Here is a 17,757-nt window from a genome sequence, read left to right on the forward strand (position 1 = left end):
GAGCAGTCTTTAACATTTTGGATTATGGGTATTTATGTTTTTGTAAAGTCAAATTTGAGTTGGTTTGCTTTCTCTGTGCAGGTTGTCATATTAGTGAGACAATGGATGTTATTTACCTGGATTTTTAAAAAGTGTTTTACTGCCCCATTTAAAAGACTACTGCACAAGGTTTGATTACATGAGGTAGCCAGATGGTAATGTATTGAAATGGATTTTTAAAATGGTTAGCTGAAAGGAAGCAAGAAGTAAATGAAAAGCCATCAGTTTGGGAGTCAGTTGTTAGTGGCGTAGCACAAGGATCAGTTAGACTGGAGTCAATTCAAAGGTGTCTAACTTTGCAGACAATACCAAGATGGGCTAAATATTGAGCACCAGTGGACACAAATTCAGGAGAAATTGAAGAGGCTGAGTTTGTATGCAACAAGTGGCAGATGATGTTTAATGTGGGCAAATCTGAAATGCTGAGATTAACCAAAAAAATGATTATATGGAATAAGTAGTTAATGACAACATATTAGGGCAGGAGAGAGACCTTGGGGAAATTGGTGCATTGGTTAACATGAGCCCAGTGTTCCTAGAGAATACAGAAAGCAAACAAACTGTTGGGTTTCATAGCAACTGTCACGATATTGAAATTGGAAGAGGTTATTTTAAAATTGCACAGGAACTTGGTGAGACTACAGGGTAGAACTTCTGAGTGATAAAGTTCATGGGCGGATGCTTATCACAGGTATCAACACATTTATTTGTTTTAATGCCTGTGTACCAATAACGCATACAAGAATGCTGATAGATCAGGGGGCCGAAATTCAGCCTCCAGAAAGCGGCGGCCAAGCGGTGGAGTCCAGTGGCCGCTGATTTGCAGTCGAATGATCGCCGCTAGCGAAATTCACCTTGGTGGATTTTCCAGCAGTTCCCAATTCCGCCCCGCTGCTGCTGACCAGTCTTAAGTGCGTAATCAAAGCGCGCACCGCCGATCTCCCGCACCTCCATTGCACCTCCATCTAAATTCAGCTTGAAAAATCTTCGATCCACCATGCAGTGCCCCCGACAGCTTTTTCTGTCAGTGCACCTTGTTTTCTGTGTGTGGGACATGGCTGTGCGGCGGCCATTAAAGGCGAGGGCCCACTGCCGTGGCCGTCATTTTAATTTTTTTGCAGGCCGACTTCCAGATTGGCCAGACAAATATGCCCCTGGGTTTGACCGGGCTAGCAACGGGCAACCTGGCACCCCCTCTCGGGTGCCAGGCCACTGGCCCAGCTGAGACCCTCCCTGGTGGCCCAGTGGACCTAACTAAAATCTTCGCAGAGTTCGCAGCGACTCTCCCCTTTAAGTGAAGGGGAGAGACGTGGTGGCACACACGTGTCATAACGTCATCACCGCTCCGCTGATGATTGACAGCAGCGAAGACTCCGTCCCGCCTGCACTTCTGCCCCTCTTGCTGTCGATCTTCTGCTTACCGCCCCACTTCTGCCCCCATTATGGCCGACCTGCGGTCCGCTTGAAAAGAAAACAACAAAGAGCTGAATTTCGCGAAAGAGGCCACCTCATCTGATTCGGCGGAAAAAACACTTCAGAGGCAGTAGGTGCGACCCGTTTCAGGCGGACCTGAATTTTTACCCCCAGAAGTTCCTACCCTCGTATCTGGAGTATTATGCACACTTGGTTCCGTACTCTTAGCTTACCTTTGTGCCCTTTCTGAAGGTGAAACTTTAATCTGGACCTCTACCTTGTTCTCCAAGAAGTGGACATTAAGTTCATACTCCCTGTTATTTATTTCTGTTCATTTTGTCTTCATGTCTTAATGCAGGACAGTTTTCCTGCACTAAAAGCTCCTGCTGTTTTTCCATTATGCAGTCTAGTAGAACAGTCAGAAAGTAATTTCTAGAATGGGCTTTATGAGCCATTTTATAAAGTATTGAACACTTCACAGCTGGAATTCTCAACTTTTTGATCTTTATACCAGCCTAATGTCTCATTTACTGATTGAGAATTATTGAAAGATAATTATTAAAGGTTTGCGGTAAATGGCCGATTTTTTGCTGTTCCTGATAAGGAAATTGTGTCATGCCAAATCGCTCTTTTAAAGATATGTTCACGCACTGTTCTGGCAGTGTCACAGAGGGAATTAGGCACTTGGGGTAGAGTTTCTGCTAATTTGCGCTGTTTTTTCCAGCGCAATTCACCTGAAATCGGTAAAACCAACGCAAAAGAGCAAGGATTCTCAAGTGCAAATTACATCCAGCGCAAATTGCGTTTCCGTGATCTATTGCGCTGGTTTAACAGAGTGACTATTTGTACTAGGTTTTTCTGTGTCCTTCTGCGCATGCGCGCATTGGACTCCGCCTTTTGAAGCATAGACCCTTGATTTGGTCCCGCATATGCCATGGAGGGGAGGGGCGTGGGTAAGGTCAAGAACTTGGGCTGGGATGGAGTCAGGAACTTGGGCTGGGATGGAGTCAGGAATGTGAGCTGAGGGTGTCAGGAACTTGGGCTGGAGGAGGCATGAACTTGGGCTGGGATGGGGCAGAAACTTGGGCTGGGATTAGGTCAGGAACTTGGGCTGGAGGGGTGGGGTAAGGAACTTCGGCTGGGGGAGGAATGAACTTCAGCTAGGGGGGTAAGGACTTTCGGCTGAGGGGGGAAGGAACTTGGGCTGGGGGAGGCATGAACTTGAGCTGGAGGTGGTAAGGAACTTCAGCTGGGGGATGCATGAACTTGGGCTGGGGGAGGGGGAAGGAACTTCAGTTGGGAGAGGCATGAACTTGGGCTGGGGTTGTCAGGAACTCGTGCTGGGATGGGGGAGCTCTATTCTGTCTGGGGTCTGAAATCAGAATGGCTCGAATTACACTTTGCAAAGTCACTCAGAACGTGGGCTGGGCGATTCCAATTACCCATTCCAGAGAAACATCTGGGTGTGGCTTATCCTCCAAGGGGACCAATCAGCAATCAGGTCATGTGATCATGGAGAGCCTATCAGAGCATTTTCTAGTACAAATAGCTACATCCCTGGTTTAAAAAAACAGCTGGCCCTACCTACAAAACTGACTTTGTCCCCAGATCGAATTAGTCAGTTTGGCGAGTTTCTGCTAATTGCGCCCGTTTGCGGGCTTTCGACGAGGCACTTAAGGTTAAGCTGTTTTTTTTAAATTTAGGCACAAAGACACCAAACCTTGTAAATATAAAAAAAAATGAATTTACTAAGAAAATGACTGCTGTACACCAATGAAACTAGTAAATGGATATGTACAGTTTTTTTCAAGTCATTTTCAGTTATTTCCATACCCCCCCCAGCCGCCCACCCAACCCTACCTCCTTCTGTGTCCGCTCCTGAAAAAAACTCTCTCCTGACTCTCTTACAACTGCACTTATCAACTCCCAACTGTCTAGCCTTTGGCACTCCATTCACCATGACATCTCTGGAGCTACCAATCTGCTCAATCACATTCTCATCACCACCTTTGATGCCCTGGTCCCGGTTAAAACAATTACTCTCTCTCACCCTGGCTGTTCCCCCTGGTACAGCCCTGATCTCCGTCCCTTAAGTCCATGGGATGTAGACTTGAACGGATATGACGGACAAAAAGTTTAGCCATTCAATGTCAGATCTGGCTGGATCACATAAAGCACTATCGGGTTCTGCTCTTGTCTGCCAAAATCGCTCACTATTCCAGAATCATTCTGGAATGTAAAGATTAACCCTGGCTTCTATTCTCCATTGCTTTTTAAACCCCTCTCCCCTGTCTCCAACCTCACCTCTGACAATAAGTGTGAGGAGCTCATGGACTTCTTTGTCTCTAAGATTGAGACCATCGGTTTGGTTGCCTCTGCCTTTTCCCTTCCTTTCCCTAACCCACCGGGCCAAACTACCTCCAAGGAAGTCTCCTGTCCGAGCCCTAACCTCATATATTTCTTCAGTTTCTCTCCAATCTCCCCTCATGACCTTTCCAAGCTCATCCTGTCCATGAGACCCATTTCCTGCTCCCGTGACCCTATTCCCACCAATCTGCTGACCACCCAACTTCCTTTTATGGCTCTCATGTTAGCTGACATTGTTAATGGTTCACTCTCCTCAGGTACTGTCCCCCTCTCCCTCCAATCTGCCGTCATCACCACTCTACTCAAAAAACCAACCCTCGATCTCTCCGTCCTTGCAAACTACCGCTCCATCTCCAACCTCACTTTCTTCTCCAAGGTCCTTGAACGTGTTGTCGCCTCCCAAATTTGTGCCCATCTTTCCGCAATTCCATGTTTGAATCCGTCCAATCCCGTTTCCGCACCTGCTACAGTACTGAAATGGCTCTCATCAAAGTCACAAATGACATCCTTTGCGACTGTGACAAAGGCAAACTATCCCTCCTTGTCCTTCTTGACATGTCTGCAGTCTTTGACACGGTTGACCACTCTATCCTTCTCCAACGTCTCTCCACTGTCGTCCAGCTGGGTGGGACTGCACTTGCCTGGTTCCATTCTTACCTATCTAATCGTAGCCAGAGAATCACCTGTAACAGCTTCTCTTCCTGCCCACACATCGTTACCTCTGGTGTCCCCCAAGGATCTATCCTTGGCCCCCTCCTATTTCTCATCTACATGTTGCCACTTGGCGACATCATCGAAAACACAGCATCAGTTTCCACATGTATGCTGATGATACCCAGCTCTATACCTTACTATCACTTCTCTCGACCCCTCCAATTTTCAGACTGCTTGTCCAACATCCAGTTCTGGATGAGCAGATATTTTCTCCAATTGAATATTGAGAAGGCTGAAGCCATTGTTTTTGGTCCCCGCCATAAACTCCATTGCCTAGACACTGACTCTTTCCCTCTCCCCAACTCCAATCAGAGGCTGAACCAGACTGTTCGCAATCTTGGTGTCATATTTGACCCTGAAATGAGCCTTCGACCACACATCCGCAGCATAACTAAGACCACCTAAATCCACCTCCGTAACATCGCCTGTCTCCACTCTTGCCTCAGCTCATCCGCTGCTGAAGCCCTCATCCATGCCTTTGTTATATCTAGACTTGACTATTCCAATGCACACCTAGCGCAAGTCGCACCAAGTCTCACTCACTCATCACCCCTGTGCTCGCTGACCTACATTGGCTTCCGCTTAAGCAACGCCTCAATTTCAAAATTCTTATCCTTATTTTCAAATCCCTCTATGGCCTCACCCCTCTCTATCTCTGTAATCTCCTCCAGCCCCACAACCCCCCAAGATATCTGTAGTCCTCTAATTCTGCTGTCCTGAGCATCCCTGATTTTAATCGCTCAACCATTGGTGGCCGTGCCTTCTGTTGCCTAGGCCCCAAGCTCTGAAACTCCCTGCCTAAACTTCTCCACCTCTCTACCCCTCTTTCCTCCTTAAAACATACACCTCTTTGACCAAGCTTTTGGTCACCTGCGCTAATTTCTACTTATGTGGCTCGGTGTCAATTTTTTAGCGCATAATAGTCCTGTGAAGCACCTTGGGATGTTTTGCCATCTTAAAGGCGATATATAAATACAAGTTGTTGTTATTTAAGATCAGGTTACACAAAGGCGGTGGACGAGACACTTTGGTTAAAAATGCTTGTTTTTTTGTGATAAACCATTTTCAGCTGTGTTAATAAAACTGCACTCTTAAATATATCAAGTAATTTTTTTAATGCAAGAAAACAAAAATAAACAATTGCATTCTAAAACGACGCCCGATTGCGCTGGTTCAATAAAGATTTTACATTCGCCAATATGCAAATGATTTGTGCCCAAGATATAAACTTTATCCCCTCTTTTACTTTATAGTATGAATTGACCGCCAAACAGTAGTAGTGATGTTGGGGAGGGCATCAAACAGGAAATTAAGGGTGCATGCAATAAAGGTGCAGCAGTTATAATGGGTGACTTTAATATGCATATAGATTGGGCTAACCAAACTGGAAGCAATACGGTGGAGGAGGATTTCCTGGAGTGCATAAGGGATGGTTTTCTAGACCAATATGTCGAGGAACCAACTAGGGGGGAGGCCATCTTAGACTGGGTGTTGTGTAATGAGAGAGGATTAATTAGCAATCTCGTTGTGCGAGGCCCCTTGGGGAAGAGTGACCATAATATGGTGGAATTCTACATTAGGATGGAGAATGAAACAGTTAATTCAGAGACCATGGTCCAGAACTTAAAGAAGGATAACTTTGAAGGTATGAGGCGTGAATTGGCTAGGATAGATTGGCGAATGATACTTAAGCGGTTGAGAGTGGATGGGCAATGGCAGACATTTAGGGACCGCATGGATGAACTACAACAATTCTACATCCCTATCTGGTGTAAAAATAAAAAAAGGGAAGGTGGCTATCAAGGGAAATCAGGGAGAGTATTAAAGCCAAGGAAGTGGCATACAAATTGGCCAGAAATAGCAACGAACCCGGGGACTGGGAGAAATTTAGAACTCAGCAGAGGAGAACAAAGGGTTTGATTAGGGCAGGGAAAATAGAGTATGAGAGGAAGCTTGCTCAGAACATAAAAACGGATTGCAAAAGCTTCTATAGATATGTAAAGAGAAAAAGGTTAGTAAAGACAAACATAGGTCCCCTGCAGTCAGAATCAGGGGAAGTCATAACGGGGAACAAAGAAATGGCAGACCAATTGAACATGTGCTTTGGTTCGGTATTCACTAAAGAGGACACAAACAACCTTCCGGATATAAAAGGGATCAGAGGGCCTGGTAAGAAGGAGGAACTGAGGGAAATCCATATTAGTCAGGAAATTGTGTTGGGGAAATTGATGGGATTGAAGGCCGATAAATCCCCAGGGCCTGATGGTCTGCATCCCAGAGTATTTAAGGAGGTGGCCTTGGAAATAGCGGATGCATTGACAGTCATTTTCCAACATTCCATAGACTCTGGATCAGTTCCTATGGAGTGAGGGTAGCCAATGTAACCCCACTTTTTAAAAAAGGAGGGAGAGAGAAAACAGGGAATTATAGACCGGTCAGCCTGACATCGGTAGTGGATAAAATGATGGAATCAATTATTAAGGATGTCATAGCAGCGCATTTGGAAAGAGGTGACATGATAGATCCAAGTCAGCATGGATTTGTGAAAGGGAAATCATGCTTGACAAATCTTCTGGAATTTTTTGAGGCTGTTTCCAGTAGAGTGGACAAGGGAGAACCAGTTGATGCGTAGTTGGACTTTCAGAAGGCTTTCGACAAGGTCCCACACAAGAGATTAATGTGCAAAGTTAAAGCACATGGGATTAAGGGTAGTGTGCTGACGTGGATTGAGAACTTGTTGGCAGACAGGAAGCAAAGAGTAGGAGTAAATGGGTACTTTTCAGAATGGCAGGCAATGACTAGTGGGGTACCGCAAGGTTCTGTGCTGGGGCCCCAGCTGTTTACATTGTACATTAATGATTTAGACGAGGGGATTAAATGTAGTATCTCCAAATTTGCAGATGACACTAAGTTGGGTGGCAGTGTGAGCTGCAAGGAGGATGCTATGAGGCTGCAGAGTGACTTGGATAGGTGAGGTGAGTGGGCAAATGCATGGCAGATGAAGTATAATGTGGATAAATGTGAGGTTATCCACTTTGGTGGTAAAAACAGAGAGACAGACTATTATCTGAATGGTGACAGATTAGGAAAAGGGGAGGTGCAACGAGACCTGGCTGTCATGGTACATCAGTCATAGAAGGTTGGCATGCAGGTACAGCAGGCGGTTAAGAAAGCAAATGGCATGTTGGCCTTCATAGCGAGGGGATTTGAGTACAGGGGCAGGGAGGTGTTACTACAGTTGTACAGGGCCTTGGTGAGGCCACACCTGGATTATTGTGTACAGTTTTGGTCTCCTAACTTGAGGAAGGACATTCTTGCTATTGAGGGAGTGCAGCGAAGGTTCACCAGACTGGTTCCCGGGACGGCGGGACTGACATATCAAGAAAGACTGGATCAACTGGGCTTGTATTCACTGGAGTTCAGAAGAATGAGAGGGGATCTCACAGAAATGTTTAAAATTCTGACGGGTTTAGACAGGTTAAATGCAGGAAGAATGTTCCCAATGTTGGGGAAGTCCAGAACCAGGGGTCACAGTCCAAGGATAAGGGGTAAGCCATTTAGGACCGAGATGAGGAGAAACCTCTTCACCCAGAGAGTAGTGAACCTGTGGAATTCTCTACCACAGAAAGTTGTTGAGGCCAATTCACTAAATATATTCAAAAAGGAGTTAGATGTAGTCCTTACTCGGGGGATCAAGGGGTATGGCGAGAAAGCAGGAATGGGGTACTGAAGGTACATGTTCAGCCATGAACTCATTGAATGGCAGTGCAGGCTCGAAGGGCCGAATGGCCTATTCATGCACCTATTTTCGATGTTTCTATGCATTGAATACAATGTCAGCTATGGCTCAGTGGGTAGCACTCTTGCCTCTGAGTCAAAGGTCATGGGTTCAAGTCCTACTCTAGAGACTTGAGCACAAAAATCTAGCCTGACACTTCAGTACAGTACTGAGGGAGTGCTGCACTGTCGGAGATGCTGTCTTTCGGATGAGACAGTAAACCGAGGTTCCGTCTACTCTCTCAGGTGGGCGTAAAAGATCCCATGGTACTATTTCGAAAATGAGCAGCGTAGTTATTTCTGGTGTCCTGGCCAATATATTTTCCTTAATCAACAGATCGAGAACAGATTATCTGGACATTAACACATTATCACAAAGGGTTTAATTAGGAGGGGGGAAATAGAGTATGAGAGGATGCTTGCTGGGAACATAAAAACTGACTGAAAAAGCTTCTGTAGATATGTGAAGAGAAAAAGATTAGTGAAGGCAAACATAAGTCCCTTGCAGTCAGATTCAGGTGAATTTATAATGGGGAACAAAGAAATTGCAGACCAGTTGAACAAATACTTTGGTTCTGTCTTCACGAAGGAAGACACAAATAACCTTCCGGAAATACTAGGGGACCGAAGGTCCAGTGAGAAAGAGGAACCGAAGGAAATCCTTATTAGGCGGGAAATTGTGTAAGGGAAATTGATGGGATTGAAGGCCGATAAATCCCCGGTGTCTGATAGTCTGCATCCCAGAGTACTTAAGGAAGTGGTCCTCGAAATCGTGGATACATTGGTGATCATTTTCCAACAGACTCTGGATTAGTTCCTATGGACTGGAGGGTAGCTAATGTAACACCACTTTTTAAAACAGGAGGAAGAGAGAAAATGGGTAATTATAGACCGGTTAGCCTGACATCAGTAGTGGGGAAAATGTTGGAATCAATTATTAAAGATGAAATAGCAGCGCATTTGGAAAGCAGTGGCAGGAGGATCGGTCCAAGTCAGGATGGATATATGAAAAGGAAATCGTCTGGAATTTTTTGAGGATGCAACTAATAAAGTGGACAAGGGAGAACCAGTGGATGTGGTGTATTTGGACTTTCAAAAGGCTTTTGACAAGGTCCCACACAAGAGATTGGTGTGCAAAATTAAAGCACATGGTATTGGGGGTAATGTACTGATGTGGGTAGAGAACTGGTTGGCAGACAGGAAGCAGAGAGTCAGGATAAACGGGTCCTTTTCAGAATGGCAGGCAGTGACTAGTGGGGTGCCGCAGGTATCAGTGCTGGGACCCCAGCTATTTACAATATACATTAATGATTTAGATGAAGGAATTGAGTGTAATATCTCCAAGTTTGCAGATGACATGAAGCTGGGTGGCGGTGTGAGCTGTGAGGAGGATGCTAAGAGACTGCAGGGTGACTTGGACAGGTTAGGTGAGTGGGCAAACGCATGGCAGATGTAGTATAATGTGGATAAATGTGAGGTTATCCACTTTGATGGTAAAAACATGGGCAGAATATTATCTGAATGGCGGAAGATTAGGAAAAGGGGAGGTGCAACAAGACCTGGGTGTTATGGTACATCAGTCATTGAAAGTTGGGATGCAGGTACAGCAGGCGGTGAAGAAGGCAAATGGTATGTTGGCCTTCATAGTTAGGGGATTTGAGTATAGGAGCAGAGAGGTCTTACTGCAGTTGTACAGGGCGTTGGTGAGGCCTCACCTGGAATATTGTGTTCAGTTTGGTCTCCTAATCTGAGGAAGGACATACTTGCTATTGAGGGAGTGCAGCGAAGGTTCACCAGACTGATTCCCGGGATGGCAGGACTGACATATGAGGAGAGACTGGATCGACTGGACCTGTATTCACTGGAGTTTAGAAGGCTGCGAGAAGCGGCGGCAGATCGGAGGCAGGAGCTCAAGGTGCATGGTGAGGCCTACAAAAGGCCCAGCAGCTGCGAGAGGCGGCGGCAGATCTGAGGCGGGTGCACAAGGTGCGTGGTGTGGCCTACAAAAGGCCCAGTGGCTGCGAGAGGCGGCGGCAGATCGGAGGCAGGAGCTCGAGATGCGTGGTGAGGCCTACAAAAGTTCCAGCGGCTGCGAGAGGCGGCGGCAGATCGGAGGCGGGAGCTCAAGGTGCGTGGTGAGGCCGACAAAAGGCCCAGTGGCTGCAAGAGGCGGTGGCAGATCGGAGGCGGGAGCTCGAGGTGCGTGGTGAGGCCTATAAAAGGCCCAACGGCTGCGAGAGGCGGTGGCAGATCGGAGGCGGGAGATCGAGGTGCGGGGTGAGGCCGACAAAAGGCCCAGTGGCTGTGAGAGGCGGCGGGAGATCGAGGTGCGTGGTGAGGCCTATAAAAGGCCCAGCGGCTGCGAGAGGCGGCGGCAGATCGGAGGCGGGAGCTCGAGGTGCGTGGTGAGGCCTATAAAAGGCCCAGCTTGTGCAGCTCCAGCCGGGAGAAAAAGCAAAAAAAGAAGTAGAAAGAAATCAAAATGTGACTTCACAGCCCAAGGGGTAAGTGATTGGCTGGTGATTGGTGAGTAGCTTTTCTTTTTCTATATCAGTAAGTAACCTGTTAACAGGGTTGCCACCAAATTAAGTGTATCTAAGGGTTAAGTCATGGCAGGAGAGCTCAGTGACGTGATATGCTCCTCCTGTACCATGTGGGAAGTCAGGGACACTTCCGGTGTCCCTGACGACAACGTGTGCGGGAAGTGTATCCGCCTCCAGCTCCTGACGGACCGCGTTGTGGATTTGGAGCTGAGGGTGGATTCACTCTGGAGCATCCACGATGCTGAGAATGACGTGAGTAGCACGTGTAGCGAGTTGGTCTTACCGCAGGGAAGGGTCCACAGCCAGCTAGGGAATGGAAGACCAGCAGGAAGAGCAGTGCAAGGAAGGTAGTGCAGGGGTCCCCTGCGGTCATCCCCCTGCAAAACAGATACACCGCTTTGAGTACTGTTGAGGGGGATGACTCATCAGGGGCGGGCAGCAGCAGCCAAGTTCATGGCACCGTGGCTGGCTCTGTTGCACAGGAGGGCAGGAAAAAGAGTGGGAGAGTGATAGTGATAGTGGATTCAATTGTAAGGGGAATAGATAGGCGTTTCTGCGGCCACAACCGAGACTCCAAGGCTGGTATGTTGCCTCCCTGGTGCAAGGGTCAAGGGTGTCTCGGAGCAGGTGCAGGACATTCTAAAAAGGGAGGGAGAACAGCCAGTTGTCGTGGTGCACATTGGTACCAACGACATAGGTAAAAAAAGGGATGAGGTCCTACGAGACGAATTTAAGGAGCTAGGAGCTAAATTAAAAAGTAGGACCTCAAAAGTAGTAATCTCAGGATTGCTACCAGTGCCACGTGCTAGTCAGAGTAGGAATCGCAGGATAGCGCAGATGAATATGTGGCTTGAGCAGTGGTGCAGCAGGGAGGGATTCAAATTCCTGGGGCATTGGAACCGGTTCTGGGGGAGGTGGGACCAGTACAAACCGGACGGTCTGCACCTGGGCAGGACCGGAACCAATGTCCCAGGGGGAGTGTTTGCTAGTGCTGTTGGGGAGGAGTTAAACTAATATGGCAGGGGGATGGGAACCAATGCAGGGAAGCAGAGGGAAACAAAATGGAGACAGAAGCAAAAGACAGAAAGGAGATGAGTAAAAGTGGAGGGCAGAGAAACCCAAGGCAAAAAACAAAAAGAGCCAAATTCTAAAGGGTCAAAGTGTAATAAAAAGGCAAGCCTGAAAGCTCGGTGCCTCAATGCGAGGAGTATTCGGAACCCAGGAGAGGGCTCTGAGCTAGTTAAAGTGGGTGAGAGCGCAGATGAACAGGACCCCAAGAAAGAATGCAAAAGGCAGGAGGCAACAGAGCAGAGTAGCACTGGGGTAAGTGTAAACCACAAGGTGATAGGAAGGGATAATATATATGAATATAAAGGGGCTGCAGGAGGGGTCAAAACTAAAAATCATGGTTTAAAAACTAGTATTAAAACACTCTACCTAAACGCACGCAGCATTCGAAATAAAGTAAATGAGTTGGCGGCACAAATCATTACAAATGGGTATGATTTGGTGGCCATTACAGAAACGTGGTTGCAGGGTGGCCAAGACTGGGAATTAAACATACAGGGGTATCTGACAATTCGGAAGGATAGACAAGAAGGGAAAGGAGATGGTGTAGCTCTGTTAATAAAGGATGATGTCAGGGCAGTTGTGAGAGATGATATTGGCTCTAATGAACAAAATGTTGAATCATTGTGGGTGGAGATTAGAGATAGTAAGGGGAAAAAGTCACTGGTGGGCGTAGTTTATAGGCCCCCAAATAATAACTTCACGGTGGGGCGGACAATAATCAAGGGAATAATAGAGGCTTGTGAAAAAGGAACGGCAGTAATTATGGGAGATTTTAACCTGCATAACGATTGGTCAAATCAAATCGCACGGGGTAGCCTGGAGGAGGAATTCATAGAATGCATACGGGATTGTTCTTTTGAACAGTATGTTACAGAACCTACAAGGGAGCAAGCTATCTTAGATCTGGTCCTGTGTAATTAGACAGGAATAATAAACGATCTCCTAGTAAAAGATCCTCTCGGAATGAGTGATCACAGTATGGTTGAATTTGTAATACAGATTGAGGCTGAGCAAGTAGTGTCTCAAATGAGCATACTCTGCTTAAACAAAGGGGACTACTGTGGGATGAGGGCAGAGTTAGCTAAAGTAGACTGGGAACACAGACTAAACGGTGGCACAATTGAGGAACAGTGGACGACTTTTAAGGAGTTCTTTCATAGTGCTCAACAAAAATATATTCCAGTGCAAAAGAAGAGCGGTAAGAGAAGGGATAACCAGCTGTGGATAACCAAGGAAATAAAGGAGAGTATCAAATTAAAAACCAATGCGTATAAGGTGGCCAAGGTTAGTGGGAAACTAGAAGATTTTAAGCGACAGCAAAGAATGACGAAGAAAGCAATAAAGGAAAGATAGATTATGAAAATAAACTTGCGCAAAACATAAAAACAGATAGTAAAAGCTTTTACCAATATATAAAATGGAAGAAAGTGAGTAAAGTAAATGTTGGTCCCTTAGAAGATGAGAAGGGGGATTTAATAATGGGAAATGTGGAAATGACTGAGACCTTAAACAATTATTTTTCTTCGGTCTTCACAGTGGAAGACACAAAAAACATGCCAGAAATTGCTGGTCACGGGAATGTGGGAAGGGAGGACCTTGAGACAATCACTATCACTAGGAAGGTAGTGCTGGACAGGCTAATAGGACTCAAGTTAGACAAGTCCCCTGGTCCTGATGAAATGCATCCCAGGGTATTAAAAGAGATGGCGGAAGTTATAGCAGATGCATTCGTTATAATCTACCAAAATTCTCTGGACTCTGGGGGGGTACCAGCGGATTGGAAAGCAGCTAATGTAACGCCTCTGTTTAAAAAAGGGAGCAGACAAAAGGCAGGTGACTATAGGCCGGTCAGTTTAACATGTGTCGTGGGGAAAATGCTTGAAGCTATCATTAAGGAAGAAATAGCGGGACATCTAGATAGGAATAGTGCAATCAAGCAGACGCAACATGGATTCATGAAGGGGAAATCATGTTTAACTAATTTACTGGAATTCTTTGAGGATATAACGAGCATAGTGGATAGAGGTGTACCGATGGATGTGGTGTATTTAGATTTCCAAAAGGCATTCGATAAGATGCCACACAAAAGGTTACTGCAGAAGATAAAGGTACGCGGAGTCAGAGGAAATGTATTAGCATGGATCGAGAATTGGCTGGCTAACAGAAAGCAGAGAATCGGGATAAATGGGTCCTTTTCGGGTTGGAAATCGGTGGTTAGTGGTGTGCCACAGGGATCGGTGCTGGGACCACAACTGTTTACAATATACATAGATGACCTGGAATAGGGGACAGAGTGTAGTCTAACAAAATTTGCAAATGACACAAAGATTAGTGGGAAAGCGGGTTGTGTAGAGGACACAGAGAGGCTGCAAAGAGATTTAGATAGGTTAAGCGAATGGGCTAACGTTTGGCAGATGGAATACAATGTCGGAAAATGTGAGGTCATCCACCTTGGGAAAAAAAACAGTAAAAGGGAATATTATTTGAATGGGGAGAAATTACAACATGCTGCGGTGCAGTGGGACCTGGGGGTCCTTGTGCATGAATCCCAAAGAGTTAGTTTGCAGGTGCAGCAGGTAATCAGGAAGGCGAATGAAATGTTGGCCTTCATTGCGAGAGGGATGGAGTACAAAAGCAGTGAGGTCCTGCTGCAACTGTACAGGGTATTGGTGAGGCCGCACCTGGAGTACTGCGTGCAGTTTTGGTCACCTTACTTAAGGAAGGATATACTAGCTTTGGAGGGGGTACAGAGACGATTCACTGGGTTGATTCCGGAGATGAGGGGGTTACCTTATGATGATAGATTGAGTAGACTGGGTTGGAGTTCAAAAGGATGAGGGGTGATCTTATAGAAACATTTAAAATAATGAAAGGGACAGACAAGATAGAGGCAGAGAGGTTGTTTCCACTGGTCGGAGAGACTAGAACTAGGGGGCACAGCCTCAAAATACGGGGGAGCCAATTTAAAACCGAGTTGAGAAGGAATTTCTTCTTCCAGAGGGTTGTGAATCTGTGGAATTCTCTGCCCAAGGAAGCAGTTGAGGCTAGCTCATTGAATGTATTCAAATCACAGATAGATCGATTTTTAACCAATAAGGGAATTAAGGGTTATGGGGAGCGGGCGGGTAAGTGGAGCTGAGTCCACGGCCAGATCAGCCATGATCTTTTTGAATGGCGGAGCAGGCTCGAGGGGCTAGATGGCCTACTCCTGTTCCTAATTCTCATGTTCTTATATCATAGAAACATATAAAATTCTGACGGGACTGGATAGGTTAGATGCAGGAAGAATGTTCCCGATGTTAGGGAATTCCAGAACCAGGGGACACAGTCAAAAGATCAGGGGTAAGCCATTTAGGACTGAGATGAGGAGAAACTTCTTCACTCAGAGTTGTTAACCTGTGGAATTCGCTACTGCAGAGAGTTGTTGATGCCAGTTCATTGGATATATTCAAGAGGGAGTTAGATATGGCCCTTACAACTAAAGGGATCAAGGGGTATGGAGAGAAAACAGGAAAGGGGTACTGAGGTGAATGATCAGCCATGATCTTATTGAATGGTGGTGAAGGCTCGAAGGGCCGAATGGCCTACTCCTGCACCTATTTTCTATGTTTCTATGTTTCAATGCTGTTTGTGGGAGTTTGCTGAGTACAAATTGCCTGCCGTGTTTCCCACATTACAACCGTGACTACACTTCAAAAACTACTGCTTTGGCTGTGAAGCGCTTTGGGACATCTGGTGGTTGTGAAAGATGCTATATAAATGCAAGTCTGCCTTTCTTTCTGAATCTAGCATATTCTAATGGATATTCTGCACTATGTTTCAGCACATTATATTCCCTTCTTGATGCGTTGTCTCTCTCTTGCTTTCTCACAGGTCTCAGCTGAGTGTGATTTAAAAAAATGTTATTGAGTAATTTCATCAACTTGATCACACTACAAAAATCGACCAAAATGACTCAGCGAAAATAAGCATTTTCATTGCAAGCCAAAAGTCACAGATAATAAATAATACTTCAAAGTATTTCCATGATTCCTAAATGTTAGAGGTACAAAATGTAATGTTCTGAACAAAATTAATAGAAATGCCAATACATTTTAGAGACACAACAATCAAACTTGGGCTTACCTACAAAAACTGAACAAAAGGACATCCTTTGGGCTAGAGAGTGGGTTATTGTGCTAACTATTAATCGTGGCCCCCCCCCCGACCTGTGAGAGAACACCTCCACAGGTCGGGCCATAAAATAGCTGGAGCGGCGGGCCTTGCAACATCGTGGCCCCTGACTTGTGAGAGAACACCTCCACACGTCGGGCCATAAAAGAGCTGGAGAGTACCACTACAACTTCCAGCACGAGCTGCTCCAGGTATGCGACGACTTTGAGGTGGGCGACTGGGTGATGTCATCAGGACCCAGGTCGCTGTTTGGAGCGTGGGCAGGAGCATCGACGGTAAAGCAGAGCAGCGGGAAGGTCGTGGTGGAGGTGCGGCAAGTGATCGAGGCGGAGGAGCTTTGAGGGATCGTGGCTGAGATTCGGTGGGTGATCGTGGCAGAGGTTCGGCAAATGTTTGGTGCGGAGGTGCGGTGGGAGATCGAGGCGGAGGTGCAGCGAGTGTTTTGTGGTGAAGGAGCGGTGGGAGATCGTGGCGGAGGTGCGGTGAATATTTGTGGTGGAGGAGCAGCGAGAGATCGTGGCGGAGGTGCGGCAAATGAGGGTATGGGGCCCAGAAGAGCCCCGAGCCCAGGACAGCACGGGTCAGCCCACACTGCGATATGTATGCATACTAGGTCCGTGCAGCAGAGCAGGTTTCCAGTCGTCCTGGTTAACCCTTGCTACTGGATAAAGGCCTACCTCTGTCAAGCCCATGTGGTAGCTGATGTGCAACAGTCACCATACCTTAACAAAATCCACGCACCGGCATCTTCCAACCTTTCAACTGGAGTTCAGGAGTGGAATATCGGGTCCTTCTTTGAAACATCTGTGAGCACGTGTGGAAGCAAGACATCCTCGTTCGAGGGACCGCCTATGATGATGATAACTATTAATAACCCAAAATTCAAGAATAACCCAAATCTCAAATTATTAAATTTACTGGTATTTCCTAAACCACAGTTTCAGCAACAGGGCTCACTGATATTGAAGAGCTCCTGTTTTTATACCATATCTAAAAAGAGCACTTTTTTGTACAGGCCTTCCCATCTTCCTTGAATGATGGTACAGTTCCTCTTTTACATTAACTCTTCGTCTGCTGCTCTTGTTTTTGTCTTTTTTCTCAGATGCACATGAACACTCATTAATGAAAGAAAGTTAACCACTCTAACTATCTAGATCATATTGCAAAATAATATTACAAAAGATTCAAATGCAGTTTTACTTATTATGTCGGTGTCTCCTAAATAAGTCTAGGAAGGTTGTTAATATTTTCTTATAGAGGGAACTATCAGCCCCAAAGACACCAATTGGAGAGAAAATCACCCCAAATAATAAAATACCGCAGATGCAATTCAAGCAGCATCAGAGGGAATATACAACATTTCAGACACTGCCCTTATCAAAACCAACCCATTCCGATGATGGGCTCTGCCTAAAATGTTATATTTTGCTTTCTTTATAGATGCTACCCAACCTGCTGAGAGTTTTCAGCATTTTCTGTGTATTTTTTTAACCAATTGGAAAGATTTAAATTAAGCAAAATTAATTATTCATTTTTTAAGTACGTCTAGTTAAATATTTAGTGGATACAGCAATTAGTAATCTACTCTTTGTCAGATCATTGCTACATCTTTGCATGATGGTTTTAAAGGAATGTTCTAATTTTGGGACTTGCTGAAGCC

At 45.9% G+C, this 17,757-nt stretch overlaps 1 protein-coding gene across 4 annotated transcripts in view; it reads left to right on the plus strand.

Moving 5' to 3' along the window:
- LOC139275187 (microtubule-associated tumor suppressor candidate 2-like) overlaps window positions 1-17,757 on the plus strand; it is an 876,619-nt gene that overhangs the window by 354,384 nt on the left and 504,478 nt on the right. The gene's annotated exons all lie outside the window — the stretch shown is intronic.

Source organism: Pristiophorus japonicus, chromosome 10, assembly GCF_044704955.1.
Source record: "Pristiophorus japonicus isolate sPriJap1 chromosome 10, sPriJap1.hap1, whole genome shotgun sequence".
Taxonomy (NCBI): domain Eukaryota; kingdom Metazoa; phylum Chordata; class Chondrichthyes; family Pristiophoridae; genus Pristiophorus; species Pristiophorus japonicus.